Below are 20397 nucleotides of genomic sequence, written 5' to 3'. Positions count from 1 at the left end.
GTTTTTTTTCTCTTTCTCAGCCATGCATCACTCGGCTCTGCCAAATACCTACGTAGCTCTGATCAGCTCTAGCCACGAGGATGTTCACCTCTTTGTTTTAGTGTCTTGTAGGATTGCTTCAGCACCAGACAATGCATCCAGACACTGGTAGGAGTAGGATCGGACACAAGGTGAATGACAAATTCTCTTGAAGTGGAAAACTTGCTTGATTTTCCGCTAAATTATTCTGTCCCTATTGGCAGTTTGCTATTTCCACAGACTTGGCTCATAAATATTGGATCTCAGCCTAGCTGGGAAATTGCATTTCCATTTTCAACACCTGCTATGTGCTAGACTTCTATGAGAGTGCTTAGCTGGCTTTCTGCAAGGAGGGGGTACTTACAGTTCGTGTTGTTACCTGTGAGTGTTTTTAAAATGTACTTAGTTCTCACCCCAGTTTTGCCTTTCCAACTCCAGTTTTCTATGAATTTTGAAGTATTGGTGAGATTCTTACCAGATTTTCTGCTGTTCTTACACCACTGTATCTCATGCAGATATAAAAGATTCCGTGCTTTTCCTTACAAACCCAGACTTGGATATTCCTGGCTGATGTCTCCCTCCACATGCAGACTTCACAGTATGTTTGTTAAGGACTGTTTAGGAAGAGGCAATGTTTGCATTTCATGGCACTGTATGTATAGAGGCTGCAGAGAATCCAGCAGATCCACTGAGGTGTTATGTAAACAGGATATTTATGATAATCGTAATTATACGCGGTTGCATTAGAAATATTCATGGAAGCTCTGACACCCTCGTTGCATATTTTGTTTACCAGATCTCAATAACTATTTTAGTGAGACAGACAGGCTCAGGGCTAAATGCATTCCCTGTCAGGCTGGCAAACCTGGATTTCTGCCCATACACAGCATGGGTACAGAATCAGTGTCATATTCTGGGTTTTTCTTACACAATGAGGCATAAATAAGTAAAGGAAGAAAAAAAGTTTAGGAAAAAATTAAGCCAGTTGTTTTGGTGGTTAGGTTTCAGGGGTTTTTCTAGGACCTGTTATCTTTTGCTGTCCAGTGAGCTTGAAAAGACAATGAATTCAGGAATAGGCATTAATACTAAACTTGAAATAACATATCACAGTGTTTCTGTGCAAGTTTTGTCATCTATTAGCCATAGATTTGCAAACACATTTTTGTACATGAAGCACACCTCTCTCTCCTCTTGCAGCAGCCCTGGGAATCTCAAGGAGTAGAAGATTTGGTCAAGAAAATCACATTGAATCATAAAGGGAAATAAAGAGATTACCATTCTCGTATTCAAAAACTCTTCCCTGTAAATAAATGCCTGTTTATCCTGTTCTCAGCAGCCTCCAGTGATGAAAATTACATGTTTTCTAAGCATCCTGTTGCTGTTAGAAGGGCACTCTGTGCTTGCCTGATCCTTCAGCCAAGCAGTTCTTATCTTGCTGCACTGTCACATCAAGAGGGACAAAAATCTGTTCTGGCAACTTGAGCTCAGGGGGTTTCGGCTCATATCCTAATTTTCTCCTCATGAAACAATCACTTAGAAAGAGAGGTACAAGTGCAGGTCTCATTCTGTAGCAAGGCTATATTAGTAACAGGATTTGGCTGGAAATTTACGACACGGTTGCTGAACAGGTCATTGACATTTTCCTGAATCGTAGGACCTCTTACTCTCAATTGCATCATTCAGTTGTGTCCTCAGGTTGAAGCACTTGAGGTCCCTCTGCATTTTTAAATTTTTGGTAGTGCTGGAATCAACAGCACTGTGGAAAGCCTCACCTGCTGCTTCTCACAACTGCATCGTGTAGGAGAGATTCCTCTTCCATCTGGTACAACCATGAAAAATAGAAGGACTGAGTTAAAATGACTGATGAGCAAAGTGGCAGGAGATTCCTGTACTTAATGGATTTGTTGCTATAGCCTTCAAGTATGGGTTTAGCTTACAGCTGGTGGAAGAATAAAGATGAAAATGCAATTTCCTGCCTCTCAGACTGAGTGAAATACACCTGGGAATGAACAGGACTAGGGAACACAATTGTCTGGAGTCCCTGAAATGGAGGCTGGGTGGCACATGAGTTTTGCTGCTGCACTTTTCATAGGAGCACATTTATCTGCTGTGTTCTTTCCTCGGCTCTCTGCTAAAGGTTATCACTGCCCTAGCTTTTATACTAGTTTCAAACATTTATGCATTAATCAGCAGAGATATGGCACTGAACTTTTGCTTGAAATGTCTGCATATTTACTGTCTTGCATGACATATGTATATATCATTACTGGATGTTGATAAGAACAAACAAGAAGGAAATATTTAACAGACCCAAATAAGCACTATACTCAGCATACGATTTATAGGCTTAAAATGGAGTCCAAATGCTAGTGGTGGGGGCCTTGTAAACTGCATGTGCAGTATTGTGTTCTGCATCAGCACTTAAGAATGAAAAATTAAAAATTAAACATCGGCTCCATTTACTTGGGCTACAATGAATATCTTCAGTGCCTTATGAATTACTGAGGTGTGCTTATGTGCCAAACTAAAAGCAAACTAAAAAAATCCCCAAACACCTACAAGAAAACTCCTCTCCCTACTTGACAAGACTTTTTGAGTCAGAGACCAACATGTGCTTATGCCATCACAGTCTGGATAAGGCACAACGGAGCATTGCAGAGTACATGAAAACAAATTCTTTCACTGGGAAACTCCTTTGCAGGTCACTCCTGGAAGGCAAAAACAGTGATCTCCATTTTCAGCCCTCTCCAAAATAATCACCAAGCAGCATTTCAGAAGGTCAAGTGGTCTCAGAAGGAGGTGGGACCAACGGAAAAACTTTCCAGTGTCAGACTTTCATCCATGACAGCTAAAACTGGGGGTTTAACACAGAGTAGGAGTGAAGGAGAGGAATGGAGAGTTTTCATACAAAAGGAAAGCACAAACAGAGAGAACCTGCCTTCAGAGAAAGCAAAAGGTACTATTTCTTGTCTGCCCACTGAAAGCAAAGATATTAGAACCCTACAGACCAATCCAGAGGAAGTCAGTGAGAGATTCCTAAATATTTTGGTGGATTTTGGGGTTATACTGAACTTGTGATGTTTCATGGACAGGCTGCTGGCATGTGGGTAGGAGGGATGCAGTCCTGCCCATCTTAGTTCAGAAATTAGGCAAACAGTTGATCACAGAACTAGGGGGTCATGGCCTGTTTGTCCCATGGAAAAAAATAGGTAGGCTTTTGTGGTGCTGGCAATTTTCTTGCTCTCCACCCTTCCCAAGGCCTGTGAACTGGAAAGCAGGCACAAAGCAGGGCAAAATGTTGAGGCAGACAGGAATCAGGAACAACCTATGCTGGCTGGTGCTTGGGGAGACAAGAAGCATCACTGAGATGTAGAGTTTACAGAAAAAAATCTAACAGCTCATATTTGTATTATGCATTTATAAATTCCTGGAACTCAATTTTACAGGGTTTTTGATTAATGGCTGTGCTGCAGTTCAGCTCCAGGCCTATTGAACTTACTGTACTGGAACTGAGCAAGACATGCACAAACCAAATATGAGCACTACTACTGGACTGTGATTTAAAGGTAGTTCTTTGCTCAAAGGCATTGCTGGGGCAGCTCTGCTTATTGTACATGTAGAGATCAAAGTGAAGGGAAGGCCTCTCAGCAGCCTTCTTAAAATCAGAGTCAGGGGTGTGTTTGTCTCAGATACCTCCACGGCAGAAGAGCTGAAGAACAGTGATTTCCCCAACACCCTTACAGCAAAGCAGGTGCAGAGCTTGTTGATGTATGAATTCTCCTAATTATGTCTCTATGTCACTTCCATCACAGTATCTTCCAGGAGCATGGCCAAGAGCTCCATTTCCTTCTGCTGGTGTTGCATGCCAAGTGTTCCCACACTGTGGTATTTGACATTAGTGCTGTTTCTCCCACACTTCAAAGAAGACATCTGTGGTTATGGCTGGCAAATGCCAACTTAATTGTTGATTATCATGGTAATGTAGTCAAAGCAGTCTCGTTCTGCTGAGGTGGGAGTCACTTAATTAAATACAATCCTTATGGCTATTAGGATTTGTGAGGCTAAATGGGATGCCTCTAATCTATTGTTGTGCCAACTGGAGTCAAATGAAGGCAATGTGGAAAAAACAACAACAACAATAACAAAAAAAACCTGGATGGGAAACCTGAAGACTTGCCAACATTGAGAGAAACTTCTACAGGCCACACCATAGCCTGTGGTGCTCCCAGACAATGCAACTTTGTCTGGGAAGTGGAATCACTTTAGAAGGTGAAATATCCGTTTGATCCCAGAGCTGGGATGTGAGAACAGGATCCCTGGCATATTTCACCCACCCTCCTGCAGTCACTTCTAGCAGGAAATAAAAGAAAAGATTGATAATCATTGTTGATAATGCAAATCTTCAAAAATTTGGCTGACATTTGTACTCCCTTTGAAAACATAGGATTCAGGCAACTAAATCTGTTTCCCCTCACTTCTTTCTGAGTGTAGCATAAATTCGAAGCTCCATGTCTCTTCTTCCATACACTGTGCAACAACAACAACAAAAAGGAGCCCACCCACTCCTGCACACAGAGTAAATCCGGAAAACTGAATATTCAGGTAAAAATTAATACTGGAAAATTGTTTCTAAGAGTTTCTCCTTTAGGGGTTTGGCTTTGTGTTTATAAAAACAAGAAACAGTTGCAATGATGGTGGATTACTAAATAGCCCCAGAACAAAAAAAGAAAAAATTAGGAGCTTTAAAGTTGCTGAAATTCATTTAATTAGACTTATGCAGTGTAAAGGGCTTGACACAAAGACAACCTTAGTCTGGTTTTAATGAAAATCTTACTAGTTTTTATGACTCTTTGCACTTGGATGAATGTCCTTTATTCTTAAATATAAGAATTATACTTAAGAAATTAGCATTATCTATTTATGGCAGAATTACATCCTTTTTTTTTTATTGGGTTCCTTCGTTACTCATCCTCAACTTACTTCATTTTTTTCTTACCTCTTCTTACTTTCTTCGAGATTTGCAAAGCATAGTGGTTGTGATTTCCTACTCAGGGCACTATTTTGAAAGATCAACTGTGTGGAGTGACTCACATGTTTCTTTTTAAAGAAAACTTTCATTCACGTCTGTTGAAGTCCTTGCTTCCAGATGGTTCAAATATAAAGTAGCATTTTTCTTGCCATGCCACACTGTGATGGTTCAGTCACAACCAGGGGCTGTCAAGCAAATGAGGCCCTGATTTGTTATTTCAGAAGTCCCTGCTGCATGATTTAAGGATGCCAAGTGGGTCAGCCACCAGTCAGACACTGCAGCAGACGGTCAAGCTCCAATAGGAGTGACAGGCAGTCATAAAGTTGCCATTTTCATGGGAGAATTCATGGGAGAAGGTTAAAAAAAACCAAACCCAACCCAAAATTACAATCCAAGACCGTTAACCCTGGAGGAAAAAAAAAACGTGATGCTTTAAAGACGAAAGGAAAAGATGTTGAAAGTGTGTTCATACATCTTTGGACTGTCAAGATTTTGGATTCATACACATTCCCAGGCTTTCAAAGCAGGAATGGTGAGAGGTTGTATATTTGAAAGTACCAGGAGTTAGAGTGTAGCCTGAGAAGGCAAAAGACCATTCACACTGGATAGTTCAGGTTCACAAACTGGTGATCTGTGCCACCTGGGATGCCATGCCTGGGAGTATTGGGGAGCAAAAGGGAGAGGATCCACGAGTGGTCTCACTCCTCAACCCCCAGAATTTTGGTCTCCTTGGCACAGCGTTGAGATGAATAATGTGAAGAGATCAGAGCCCCCACTGCTTGGTCTCGCTGTGGGTATGGTTTAGGGTTTAGGGGATAAATTCTGGTCTCCAATATCTTGACATTCAGTGTTATTGAAAACACGAAGGATTAGGGAATACCAGAGGGATTGTGTATTTTCATCCTGCCTCATTAAGTAATTCTGAGTAAGCGTTCCCAAAGGTTTCCCCAGTGTTTCTCACAGCTTTATCAGTCCAAGTCCATCTCTCCAAAAGGAGACAGGCAGACAGACTCCCACTAACTTCTTGTGGAGCTGGATTGGTCCGGAAATGTGCTGCATGCAGGATACACAGCTGTTTGCTTAGAAGCATGAAAATAGCTAAAAGCATATTGTGAAAGTGCATGGAGACTCATTAATTGGAATTATTTTTAAGTTTTATTCATTGTATGGTTCATGTTTCTGGCTGTCAGATTACAAATCAATGACCGATAGAAAAGTCATAAAAGATTGAGAAAAACACAGGATCACCAGCTCTGATTATGTTATGTAGCCTGTGTGACAGAAGAGCCAGGACAGTCTGCTTTTGGGGCCAGTGAGCTATGACTACTTAGCACTATTCATACTTGTAATTTACTTCTCTATGTGCATTTTTAGGGTGATAAGTTTTTTCGCTGCATATTTTAGGAACTAGATACAATTTTCGTGCTTTCCTGTGCTAGTTATTCTGAAAATGGGAGGAGAGGACTTGCCTGGAACACTGCAGTGATTCCACCCCTAACCAAGAAACATATTTTTGTGCAGAACAAAATTATCAGCAAAAGGTAATTCTACACAGACTGCATGTGCTAAATCCCTTAGTGTCCCAATTTATCTGTGTAGGGAATGTGATGCCGGATTCTCTTTTTTATCAATCCCACATTCCAGGAAAGGTGCGTCTTTGACAGACTCTGTAGGAGCAGGACTTGTCTAGCTGGTAGATGCGCTCATCCCATTAATTCTCCTCAAATACCTATCCTGTTTAAAAATTTTGAGTCGTTTTTCTAAGGCCATCAAAGGACGGGGGCTTTAAAGTCGTTGTCACTTCCCAGAGTGTTAGAGAGCTCTTTGGTTATTCATCCTGAAAGATACAAAGGCAGCAAAACATCTTTGTTAGCTGAGGGGGTGAGCACTTTCATCAGAGTTTGGGAATCCTTCCTATCATACTGGTTTTCCCCCTTTTTTTCTGGACCAGATGATTCACTGAAAGGAACTGAATGTAATTATGTTCTTTCTTGAACTCAGATCTTGTCTAAGCCATCACTGTGAGGTTTTACATGTAGGAAGGGCAGACCTACAGGAAAACTTCATTATTGTAAAAAAGTTTTCACTTGGTAACAAAGGGAGTCAGCACAAAATGTTTCCATGGTTACACAAGGCCATATAAACACTCACTGAGAATTAAGAGGGTCATATTTTTTTTTAACTGAAATTGATTCTGCATGGCCTTATGTAAAAATAAATAAGGAGCTTGGATCAAAAATTAGTGTCTGGATAAATTTTATTAGCAAAATCAGTATCATGGTTCACATAGATGAGCTAAAATATGTGAAAGCCAGGTTAGATGGGGCTCTGAGCAACCTGGGACAGTAGAAGGTGTCTCTGCCCATGGCAGGGGATTGGAACCAGATAATCTTTAAGGTGCCTTTCAACCCAGGCCATTCTGTGGTTCTGTGATCCTATGTTCTACTAAAATATCAGCAAACCCCACTGTTAATGTCCTCCTGGAAGTGAGAGGTGAGTGGGTTCACACCTTTCTCTAGCACTGTTCAAGCCACCTACAGACCACTTGAACACTGTCTGCATCAGCCGTGAGTCTCCCAGGTCTGTGTCCGGCAGCATCACTTGCAGCTATGTTCATGCAAACCCTTATTACAGATGTTCTGCAGCTAGGGAAATAGTGGCCAGCAAAACCCTAGTTTTCCCTAGTTTTTATTTTTAGTTGTTGTGACAGAGATGAGTGAAATGTGCAGTTAAGACAAATATCTAAATATATTTTGGCCCATACTTGAATATATCCAGGGAACCTTGGGTACAGAGCTATCTTCATCTCCCACAGCAGCTCCCACCACAAATATAGCCCCTTAGCTTTTACAGTAACTACAGTATCTCAATAGTATCATTGGGATTAATTACTTCCATTCCCATTTCACAGGTAGAAAAGTAGCTTTAAAAAGCTGCATTCTTCTTTTATCTCAGATCCACTAAAGGCATTCTAGCTACAAAACAAACAAATCTTTCAACTGTGCTACTGAATCAAATTCAGCAAACACACCTCAGACTAAAACGAACATATTTTGTCTTTACTGGCATAACATGCAGCAGCTACATGTTCACCAGTAATGCTGCAGTACAAAAAAAAATTAAGTTAACTTTATCAGCATAAACAAGTCCTTAATGTCTTTCCCAAACTTATAAAGGCAATTCCCAGGGGAGTTAGGAACTGAACACAGGTTAGTGACTTAACCAACAGACACTCCTGTCTGACTAGCTGACCTCTCTCTGAGGAGAAATCCTGCAAAATTTCCAAGAACCATCAGCTTTTCCTTGGTCTCAACAGGACTCGAAGTCCTGAGCACTGGGAATGCCACAAACACCATCTGCACAATACTGGAGCCTAGTTCTGATAAGACCATGAGTGTTGGCAACATTTTTATAAACCCTTTTGAAAAGCACAATTTTAAATGTATTGGACATCACTGGGTTAGTTATGGTATATTTTTCATTACTATTGCAATAACATCTGGAGGCCTTGGTCAGGATCTGGCCTCACTGCCCCCAAACTGTGTGAGACACAACTTTTCTGGGTTGTAGTGAACGAGACCCTGCAGAATTCCTCGTGTAAGGGGAGAGGAAGTGGGGACATGCTTCTGGCATCTGGGGCTGGCAGGCAACCAGGTTGCTGTGGGAGTGTCCGATGGGCACGTGTCCAGTCGGGAGAAGGGCCACAGCACGAGGCTGCAGCTGAAAATAAAACCTTCTCCCAAGTCTGCATTCACGCACAGCCCCACAAGGTGAAGCAAGTCAGCTGCAGAGCAGGCACATGACACTTCTCCTGCTCTGTGACCTCAGTTAATCCAGCCTGCAGGATCTCCAAGCTGGAGATGCTTGATAAGGGCAGGAGGGTTGGCCTTCCCCGCCGGGGAGTGGTGGGAGCATCACTCAGTGCTTGAGATCCGACAGCGCTCACGTCCAGGCACGAAGCAAGGCACCAGCCTCCCTCCCATAAAGCTCAGAATCCAAGAGCAAAGACTGAACACCCAGCTTAAGACAACAGGGCAGAGGAGGGGCAAGGCTGACGAGAGGAGGGGGTGTATTTCTGGATGGAGATGGGAGCTGGATTCGTAGATATGCCCTCAGGCAGTCTATACCAGCAAACACAGCAGTAAGCTGTACTTGTAAATATATATTTTCACTTACTCAAACTGTAAACAGTGATGACAGCTGGGAGAAGAGCAAAGATGGGTAGGAGGGAGGAGAAGAGAGGTTTTTTTTTTAATTTCTTGGGAAGAAATAAATTTGTCAATCTCAGAACTGGTGAAAAAGTGCACTGGCATCCAACCAAAACCCAGCTCCTGCATGACACATGCTGACAATCAAGGTTTGTTTTTTTTCACTGAATGAGATCATTTCACAAAGCATTGGAGTATTTTCAGGTTAGGGCCAGATCCTCACATTGACACAAGCCAGTGGGATGACTCAGTGCTGCTAAACTACAGAAGATCTGGCCTTCTAGACAAAATTCACATGCCTGTATCATCAGAGAAAATGGATTTCCAAGGCCTTTTAATCCTTGTTCCTCAGATCCTGTGGATAATATTGTTAGATCCTGCAATTCCACTGTAATGATATTATCCTTCGAGTCATAGACTTCCTAGAGAAATCACATGAGATTCTCACTGTGTAATAAACACACCATACATCCAAGTTTCCCCAAGTTCCTGAAAACGTTTTGAATCAGCAAAATCTAATCAGTTCAGTTCAAACTGTGTGGAAGGAAAGCCTGTTCACTTCCAACAATTAAACAATTTGTGCTTCTAAACATATTTTTGTTTGTTTATTTGGTTTAAAGTTCAAGTCAAATCAGCTGTTTTGATCTGTTGAACTGAACCCAAAATATTTTCAGATGGTCAGCTTGTAAACTTTTTGACGTTGACTCACGTTTTCTTTTGCCAGATTCATGACTTTTAACTCTTTGAGACGCCCTCGGCTTTTGACTCCCTCTCTGCTCAATTTTAAATGGTGCTTCAAACCCCAGTTAGGTTCTTTGTACCTGAGACAAGCTCCAGTGATTTAAAGCATTTTCAACTCCTTGCAAGCAGAAAAATTCTACTACAAGTAGCACCAATTTCTTCTGTACACTTCAGATAACACCATCTCAGCTTTGTAGGGCTCTAAGCATAAAAACTGTAGTAGAGATGTAAACCTCAACAGCTCCCTGATAATGTGCTCAATTTTCTGCATTCAAAGCCTGTCCTGCTTTGCCCACCTGAGCTGAAGTGTTCAGGGACATCTCTGGAGCATGAAAGTACCTGCTTTCTTACAACGTGTGAAGGGGGGAACTAGGTTTTGCAGCTGTTCTTTCCTCTGGAAGCTGCTGTGCAGAGATGGCAGAGAGGAAGGAACATTTTGTAGAATTGCTCTTGCTGGAGGAGCTAGCAGGAGAAACTGGGGCTGTGGCAGAGGGAATGATACAATAGGTGTGTGCTGCAGAGACCCAGAAGCTCCAGAAATGATAGTGGGGCAAAATCAAGAAGTGTTTCTCCATGTCTGCATAGACCATCTCACCCAATTCCCAGCAAGTTCTGTGATATGTGAGTCTGATGGGGTGATACAGCCTGTGTGTCTTTCCCTAAGTCCCTCCTAATTAACTTTTAACTTGGCCACTGTTGAGAGAGGATCTTAAGGTGTTTGACTTTCACCAGATGGCCAGAGAGAAAGGATGGAAGTGCTATTTCCCCTAAGGGAAGTCTAGCCAAGGCAGAGAATCTTGGAGCCATTGGTATCAGACAATCCAGACAGCATAAAAATTTAAGAACATCCAAACTGCTGCCGGAGTTTCGGTTGCAGTTTGATTTTTCGGGAAACCAAAGAACCTAACCACAAGTCACAACACAAAACAAAGTTCATTTTTGGTACTACTCAAGGAAGTGTGCTGCTGCAGGAACCAGCAGGTCCAAACCCTGAAGTTTCTCTGGCCTCTGCTTAGGTTGGCTTCTTCCAGTGCAGCTCTGTCACACCACGGGCCTCCTGTGCACCTCAGGCAGGTCAGCTTGTCTCTTTGGCAGACAGATTTTCACCTGCAAGACAGGAATCACTGGAGCACAGTTCAGCCTGATGGGAATATCATGACAGTAAATACTCTAAAAATCCCAAATCACAAGTTTCCTGAAGCTGAGGAGAAGTGCTTGTCTAGAGCCATAATTCCAGCAGTTGCCTCTGCCAACAAAGCTCTAATGATGGATGACAGGACATGACAAAAAAAAAGGATTTCACCACCACCAGATCCATGTCCTTTCCCAAGCATAAGCTGTACAACACAAGGACTTTGCAGCAGCACATCTGTGTCCATGGTGTACAGGTAAACCTCTGTCTGACAGAGATTTTTATTTTAAAAAACAAAATGGAAAACACCAGAGTAGATCTGGCCTGGCCCTACAGTGTGTTTGCCAGGTGGAGCCCACCTGGAAACAACCAGAGGCACAAGCATGTATAGATAGATGGAGCTGCCTTCCACAATCAGAGACATTGAAAGGGTGAAGATCCATCCTTGACAGACAGATTCAGAGAGTCTTCTGACCATGTGGTTGTGTCAGAGGCAAGAGGAAGCATGGAATCACAGAATCACAGAGCTGATAAGGTTGGAAAAGGCCTCTGAGATCACCAAATCCAACTGGAAACCCAGCACCTCCATGGTCACCACTAAACTGTCTTCAAGTGCCATATCCACGTGTGTTTTGAACACTTCCAGGGATGGTGACTCCACCACTTCCCTGGGCAATCTGCCCCAATGCTTTACAATCCTTTCTGTGAAGAAATTTTTCCCAGTAGTGCAGTCCCTGACTGTTTCTGCTTTAAACCAGTGCCTCTTTAATACAGGCTCAGTTAAAATTTCATGGTTGAGCTGGTGCAACTTCTCTGTGTGATCCTTTTTAAAATGGTTTGTTTGATTTTTTTTTTCCACCAGGAGAACAAATAGAAGCTGAACTGATAGCAAGCAGATTAACCCAGTGAAAAGACATTGAGTCAGGGCTATGGGTTTGAGTATTTGAAGAATGTGAATAATGATAGAACAGAACCAGAGAGAGAGGGGGCCCTTCTCTTGTCATTTGTGATTAGTTTGCACAAGTTTCACTTTATCAGCTGCAGTGGAGTTTCCCCTAGTCTAAACCAGTGTTAGAGAAAGAGGTGAGGCACAGGGAACACCAAGAGTGAGAATTTTTGAATTAGAGAACTGAACAATCTGGACCGTATTTAAGCACATACATTTCATACATAGAAGACTGATGGGGAGGCATAAAGAAAAAAAAAAATCTTGTGAAGATGCTAAATGCAATTTATTCCAAGAAATAAGATCAAAAGAAGTGTTTGAGCAGGAAAAAATTTATGTTGTATGCAAAGCATAAAAAAAAACCTAGCAAAAAAAATCCTCCTTGGCATCTACCCCAGAGAATACCAACCAGGAAAACAAGAAGATAATTAAGCTTCTGTGTTGCATTACTTTAAAAATTCACTTGAATGAAAGCAAGTAGTACAATAATGAACTGAGTCAGCGAGCACTGTTCAATTAGAGGTAGAATTTAAGGGCATTTATAAGAGCAACACTTAACAAAGAACAACTTGGTGGGGCTTATTGTTATGGAAAAGGGGGAAAAAAGTTGTGGTGTGTTAAATGGCATTTATAAAATAGGAGGGTCTGCTCAAACCACTCCAGATTAGTCCTCCACAGCAGTAAGACCTTAAAATTAGGTCAGGGGGATGAAAGGAGAGTTGAGTCTAAACTGTTTCGTACGAAGGCAATGTGACATATGGAACATGTTACAACTAAAGCAGGGAGCATGAATGGTTTCAGGAAAGAAAATGACAGGGCACTCCATAAGGAAATTTACAACCATGGAAGCTTCAAAAGGAATGAAATTCCTATTTATTTGTGTATTTATTTAGGGGAGTCAACCACTGCCTGTGTTCCGAAGGGAAATGATGATAAGCATTATTTATTCTTCTTTCCACCTTCCTAATGATAGCGTCTGTGGGGTTTAGTTTGTTCTATTTCTCATTGGGCTGCAATTTTGCCTTCCAAGAACACAAAGGACAAGAGCTAATAACATTTTAAGGGCTATGTTCTCTAGGTTCAATTGTAATGGTTTAAAAACCTTCATTTTTTTGTATTGTCTTCTGCTTTCACAAGGAGCTTTATAAGTGAAGACTTTTCAGTACAGAACAGTCCTTGAACAAGCTGTTCCTCAGCCTCCCTGCTAGGTATCTCAGATTCTGTCTCCTGAAGGAAAATACTGAACATTAATCCAGAACTTCAATTTCAAATCTTGAACCTGAGACCTTACTGTAGCATGAAAATTTCTCTTCAGTTAGAAACAAATTAAAGAAAATTGAGAGATCATTCATTGTCTTTATACCATGCATAAAACTCTCTTTTTCACCAAAAGTTGCAGGTTAGGAGGAAAGCAATAAAGTTACAATACATTTTTGTGGAGTGATACCTCCATTAAAGGCATTTCTTCTGTTAGAATGTAGACAAACTAGTCTCCTTTCTCACAGTAATGCTATTTTTTGTCCTCCACATAGCTGTAAACCAGAACAACCAGCTTCATTTATTTGGCTCAATATTATTCCCAAATTTAAGGAAAAGGAAAGAATTTGAAGAAATGCTGATCTTAGCTTCAGCTTGGTGATAGAGCACAGACAACAGGACAGGAAGATAATTTTGTTTTACCAGCTTGTTGTTCAGATATTTGTATATTCCTTTTTTCAATATTGTTAGAGATCTGCCCCGGAAAGATCTTCCAAAAACAGTCCCACTTTCTCCATCCAGGTAAAGCCGAAGTAGCACCACACAAGTCTACAGAGTTGAGTTATTTTAAGTCTATAGAATTATTTTAAGTCTATACAAGCAACTTTTAAGCAGAAGACACAGCATTGTTTCTTAAATTCCTCCAGTTTATTTGGAATCATGCTGATTGTGAGCATTAACACCTGACCCATTCCCTATTGGATTTCCTCATAACAGCTTACCAGTACCGACACTAGCTGAAGACAAAACCAAGCCAGCTCAAACTTTATGCCAGATTATGACCTCAGTTTTATGCAACTCAGTCTGCAGTCGCCTGCTTTCTGCGTGACCAAAAGCAGAATTTGGCTTCAAGTATTAATTTTTAAGAGCTGCATATACACAACTCTCTCCAAGCATAATACCATTTAATAATTTAAAATGGGAATAAATGTCCTTTGCAATTTTCCCTAATTTCTAACAGTCTAAAAATATGTGTCTTATCTTTGCTGGATGACTCTAGCAAAGTATTTTGCTTGTAAACCCAACCTCTGCACATGCCCTTGAGTTCCATGGTCCAGACAGTCTGAATCCCCCAGGCTTGACCTGCCAGGTTCTCTTCTGCTTTCCTCTCACCTATAGCTCAATCAAAGCTATACTGAAGGTTTGACATCCCAAACTGTACCCGCATATAAATGATGACAAGGCCTTCATGACAGTGTCAAGGAAGAAATTTCTGAGGTTTGGGGTGATCTCAGCCCAGAGATGTTGGTTTAGGGTGAGATGATGGGAGCACAGCACAGAAAAGAGGCTTGTGGGGGGTTTTGTCTTTTCCTGGGAGGGCACAGGAGATATCTCCTGAATATGTGCATGCTTCCCATCAGTTCCAGCCACAGGAAAAGCTGCCTTCCATCAAAAAAGCCCTTTGCTCCTTCATGTAGCTCAGCAAAGCTCTTTGTGTTCCCACTGTCAAAAAGGCCTGAGAAGTTTTCATCCCCTTTACATGCAGTTATCCCAAGATATTGACTGACCTCTCACCTTTCATAAAGAGCTCCCCCATATGTTTGCCTCCCCAAAGTTCCTAAGGATGTGATTGCTTTGTTTTGTTTTTGCAATGGGCTCCTTTCCATATTTTCTGGTAACAGACTGCGAGCAGGTTAGGAAGGTCCTTCACAGGTTTCAGGGAATATGCTCCCCAGTTTTCCAGCACTGGTAATGTCCTACCTCGTTTGAACACATGCCTTTACCTCAGAATTTGCACAGGATGCACTTGCTACTCACCACACATTGACAGTGTTGGTACCTAGTCAGGAATGTAAAAGGAAGGGAGGATTGTCCCCCCCCTCTTCCCCAGCTTTTCTCCCATGGCTGTTCAAGCTCAGCTTGCTCAGAGCAACTCTTCCTGCAGCCAGAGGAGCAGGGACTGCTCACCCAATACTCCCTGCTGAGAGGAAGTGGGTGGAGAGGGGATGCTGAGATGACAGAAGTGCAGAGAGCCCAAGCTTCACCCCACTCTGCTTCCTCGCTCGCCAAAAGAGCTGGCTGGGAGCATGGGAGAGTAAACTGCTCCATGAAGAAAAAAAAAAAATACAAAAAAGGGGGAAGAAAAAAATGAGGATGAAGTAATTGACTTTTGTAGCAGAGCAAAGGGAGTGCAAGTGGTGGTGGAGGGAAGATAGGGAGGAACTGTGACTGACTCACAATATATTCAGTTCCCCGCTCCTGGGGAGATGCAGCTGTGCATCTCCCCTCGTATAGGCTGTAAAGTTACACCACCGTCCAAAGTAAGCATCCCTAATTCTCCTACTTCCTGAAGCACAACAGTGTTTGGCTCCTTTTTAATCAGGGATTTCTACTGTGCAAATTGAAGTCTAGGACCAGGCTTTTCCTATGTGCAGAATTAAAAATCCTTCCCTTGGTTGTTTTGTTGGTTCCTGGGGAAAACTACTGAACTGTTACAGCCGATTTACATTGGCCTGATCCTTTTTTAAAGCTCACTCCAAGTTATTCTTAATTCCTCAAGGCACCTGAGATGTTGCGCATGAGCCAGCCACAGACACCTTTGGCAATGCTTTCCACATCCTTTTTCCTCCCTCTGCTTGCTTCACAGTTACTTCTGACTTCACTTGAGTAAGGACTGTTTCCCTTTTCTACCACCTCAGTAGGAAGCAATATGGCATGGAACTACTTCTGATTTTGGCCAGCTTTGGTTAAGGCCAGCAGAGCCCAGGGAAAAAGCTGAAGGAAGAAGCTAATCCCTGGTGTAAAACTAACCTAGACCAGTCCAGACCTCATGAGAGAAAGAACTGAAGGCCCATTCTCCCATTTTCTTCCCATGTGAGCTTTGGCTTGCATAACTTAGGAAAAGTCACACAACCTACCTGGGTTTCACTTTCCAAACTGTAAAACAGCATCCCTCTCTTACCCTCTGTTCGCAGAGGGGTTGGAACTAAATGATCCTTGAGCTCCCTTCCAACCCAAACAGTTCCATGACTCTGTGATTCTGTGAATTTTGGGGTGGTTAGATGAGAGTAGGACTCTTTTGTGATATGTATAAAGTGTACATCTGAAAAAGGGGCAACCAGAAGTCTGCTAAAAAATTACTCTTTCCATTCCTACTTCTCATACCCTGAGAATTACTTCAATCCTGCCCTTCTAGAATATAATCTTTCTCATAACCAGAATTTCTTCAGTAAGAAAGGATTTTCTAAAAAGCCATACAAGTTACTGACTGTATGAGAGGTAAGGCCAGCTGCGGTACATCTCATTTGCTTTCCTCACATGCCCAGTTTAAGACTTTGCTTTTCTGTCAAATATCTGGAGATCATATGCTTGGTGAGAGACAACACGTGTTAAAGTACTCCCAGCTCTAAAACTCCCCTTTCAAGGATTGTTGGCAAGGGGGAGCAGGGAAGGCATTGTGTATCAACAGCAATATGGCATCTGGATTGAAAGATAAGAAAAACCACCATGGTTTCCAAAAACCAAGGCCATTTTCGGATGGATTTTGGACCTGGCAGAGGTGCAGAGCTTGCATTAGTACAATGGGAGAACGCAGAAATCCTGTTTTGACTTTGGAAAGGCTTCTAGAGACTGTAATTTCCAAATGATCAGACACTCTGGATGCAAATTAGCAGAGCTAATTCAACCCTGAGCTGAATGTGTGAACAGTCTGCACTGCAGCAGGGCAACTCACAGACTCAAAAATCAGATATTCTGCTAGACTGGGACCACAATACTCTCGCTACCCTGGAGCATTAATCCCCAAATATAGTCAAACTCATGGCAAAGTGTGAACTGAGAGTTAAAACTGGAACATGTCTCGAGAATAACTGCATGCTGGAAATTTTATCCACATGCACATCTGTGAACTGGGGGACTCCCAAGAAAAGTTCCTCTTCAGGCAGATTTTTACCAGGAAAAAAATGCAGAGGAGCTGGATTTGCCAGAACAGTCCTTACCCTCAGGACAGGCCTACGTGTAAACAATTTGCTGTAAACTAATGCCAATTAGCAGGATGACTTTTGTTCTCTAAATGAGCAATGGTTTTTTGAAAGATTCAGATGCAATGGGAAAAAACACAAGCCTGTCATGGGCACACATTGTATTTGTGAGCTCTTCTCCATAAGAAGGACCTGAAGGTCTCACTGTGCACCTGGGAGCAGTTCTAGAAGAGCCCTCATGATTTCACTGAGAGAAGTTGTAGGTAGAGGTGATTTCTCCTAGTAATCAGCTTATTTAACTGGTCGGAACAGACAAGCTCTTCCAGTACAAAGCTCTTTTTAAAGTCTGACACCTTTTGCAAAGAAGCAAACTTCTAACCTTTCCCCCCACCAAAACACTTGTGTTTTATCAGAAATACAAGACTCCTTTTCCTCTGAGAATGAATTTAAAAACATCACCTTAAGCTGGTTGTGAGCAAGCTACTGCACCTGTGCAAAGGGCATGGAAAAGACCTTAATTATACACAGCAGTGCTAATGTCTCACTACCATCCTGATGGAAACAATTCAGTTGCATCCTGTGTGTATGTTAAAATAAAGATCAAACAGCTGTATTTAGTCACGTTGTCATTCCCTGCCTCCCTTACTGTGCAAAAGCTTTGTCCAATTAATGCTGATTTTAAAATATTTGGATCAGGTCTGGGATCCTTTTTTAAAGAACACCGCATCAGATAAGTTGCACCTGCAAGCCTAACAAGACTTTTTAATCTGGGGGGGTTGTGAACTTTTGAGGAATAGGGAGAGGCAATTCAGAGAGCAGCCTTTGAGTCACAGAGTGGTCATGGATGGATTTCTGCATGGATTCAGGGAAACCTGGAGTCGTGGGCTTTGGAAAAGCAAACACAGGTGCAGTTTTGGGTGAAATGAAGCTGGTCTTCCCTGGCAAGGCTCAGTGCTTGGGACAAACTCCAGAGCAGCAATGCTGCTCCTTCTAAACAATCTCAACATGGGAAGGGGCTGCCCAGGGAGGTTTGGAGTCCCCACCTCTGGAAGTGTCCAAGGAATGATGGCATGTGGCACTCAGTGCTCTGGGCTGGGTGACAAAGTGGTTGTCAGTCACAAGTTGGACCCGATGCTCTTAAAGGTCTTTTCCAACCTTAATGATTTTGTGATTCAGTGATTCTGTATGCTCAGTGCAAACATCTGTGTTCAAGGGTCACAGCAGAGCTCTCAGAAAAACAAATAAATACCTTTTTATTTTATTTTAATGACAGAAATATCTCAGGTTAACTTTAGGATCTATTTTAATTCTACACAAACAAAAGCTCATTTCATTTCTAACTAGCAGTCCATATATTGCCCAAATTTCTCTTTCCTTGTGGGTGCAAGTCCTGTCTGTATCCATAAATTAGGCTTAGGAATACAAGATTTTTCATAATGAGACTAACACTTTTGAATTTGCAGCCCTTGCTTTATTCTCTCTGCTTCATTTCACTGTTTTCCATAGTTCACAAAAGAAAAAAGAAATTGGAAGGTATTAGAAAAGACAGAAGAAGATGTTTGGAGCTTCTAAACCATAATAAAATAGAAAAAAGTCTTTTGCTTTCAATGCAAAATCCTGCAAAATAATGTATTGAAATTCAAAGCTGAAAACAGTTTTCCCTTCGAGTTTCCTAATGTCATAAAAACTTACAAATAGTGGTTTAAAATTTTTTTTTCCTATTTTTTTTTTCCTAAAATATTGAGTTGTCCAGTGGCAATGTAAATGTAAAAACATGTCAGATCATCCAGCATCACATGGTCTCTGGGAGGCTGCTCTTTCAAAGCCTAACAGGAGAGGGATAAAATTCTGATAATCTGAGAGGTGCTTCCCCTTCTCCTCCTGCTACCAAATTAAACAAAACCCTCCTCTGGCATTTTTAAATAGAACAATCAGGACAATCTGTTACAAGGCCAGGCTTGAACCCTTCAGAATTGTGGGGAGGTGAAAGAAGTTTCATCTGGAAGGCTGCTCTCAGCTTTAATTATGGACAACTTAAGCCCTCAAAGCCTCTCTCTGACGAAAATAAGACGAACTGCAGCTACTGCCTGACTTTAATACAAAACAATTAATCAGCCCTGGTTGAGCCAAACTAAGTCCAGGTTGACTTGAAAGGTTAATGGATCTTCAAACTGTTTCAAGAGAAGACTTAGATGGAGTTTCAGTGCTGCGAGGGAACACGAAACCCAGGCCTCTTTGGTGTGGCTTTGGGTTTGTTACAAACATCTTGCAGAGCTTGAAAACTGCTTTTGATGATTGGCCTAACTTCCCTTTCCTCAGCTTAATCCCAGTGTTCCTGATTGCACTCCTTTGCCCCACCCTAAAGCAAATGTTCCCTTTCCCCAACACTTTCCAGATCTTTGCCCTGAGTTTTCTGTCATGCCCTTTCTGCCAGCGCAAGGCAAAGGCTTGCACCTTCAAGGCAATTTCCTCAAAGGTCAGTTTTACAACGCTTTCAGCCATTTTTGCTTCTCTTTCCTGATTTTCTTTTTGTGTGACAATACCTTCCAACTTTCAAGCAGCTTTCCCAATTTTGCTTCTGTGCTACAAGAAGCAGCAATTCCCTTCCAACTCTGCAATGAAATGCCCTGGTATTTGCATTTATCTAATACTGTGCTTTTCCAACGTTCTAGAACATTCCTGGGTCTGATCAGGTACTGCTCCTTTCTAAGTTTCTTTTCCTCTATGTATATCACAGCTCAATACCAATATTCCCCCAGCACAAGAGCTTTTAATTTCTACTTCAGCTTCCATTTTGTAATTTTCTGCCAATATTTTATTTTTCCATCTCTTCAGCATAGACTGTATTTCTCTTCGTTTACTGCTGTTTGCATCCCCTCCAAATTCAGCTGCAAACTTAATTTGTTTGCTGCTTATCTCTACTGCTATTAACAAACAGTAATGAAAAGATTAGCTAACACACAGTTTATCAGTTTAAATTATCCACTACCACTCCACTACCTCTGGAGCTTTCTATTCTTCCGTTTGCAAATTACTTCTGAAGAAAAAACATGCAAGTACAAAGATCTGGGCAAATCTTCTGCTTTTTGGAAAATTAGCACAGGTCCAGGCAAGTCATGCTGTTTATTCAGCTATGAACATGACCC

The 20397-nt window shown here is 41.8% G+C and overlaps 1 protein-coding gene and 1 long non-coding RNA gene across 2 annotated transcripts in view; one reads left to right on the top strand and one right to left on the bottom strand.

Moving 5' to 3' along the window:
- The window catches only part of NTF3 (neurotrophin 3), a 49388-nt gene that overhangs the window by 18143 nt on the left and 10848 nt on the right, over positions 1 to 20397 (top strand). The gene's annotated exons all lie outside the window — the stretch shown is intronic.
- LOC121675489 overlaps positions 7287 to 20397 on the bottom strand; it is a 35021-nt gene continuing 21910 nt past the window's right edge. The window contains exon 2 of the long non-coding RNA XR_006020082.1: positions 7287 to 11103. This is a non-coding gene — a long non-coding RNA (uncharacterized LOC121675489). The remainder of the gene's footprint in view (positions 11104 to 20397) is intronic.

This window comes from Corvus kubaryi, unplaced genomic scaffold (genome assembly GCF_017639235.1).
Source record: "Corvus kubaryi isolate FWS band 111438036 unplaced genomic scaffold, C.kubaryi_AGA036_p1.0 74, whole genome shotgun sequence".
NCBI classification, from domain to species: domain Eukaryota; kingdom Metazoa; phylum Chordata; class Aves; order Passeriformes; family Corvidae; genus Corvus; species Corvus kubaryi.
Note: the sequence above shows the minus strand (reverse complement) of the source record. Positions and strands in the feature narration are given on the sequence as shown.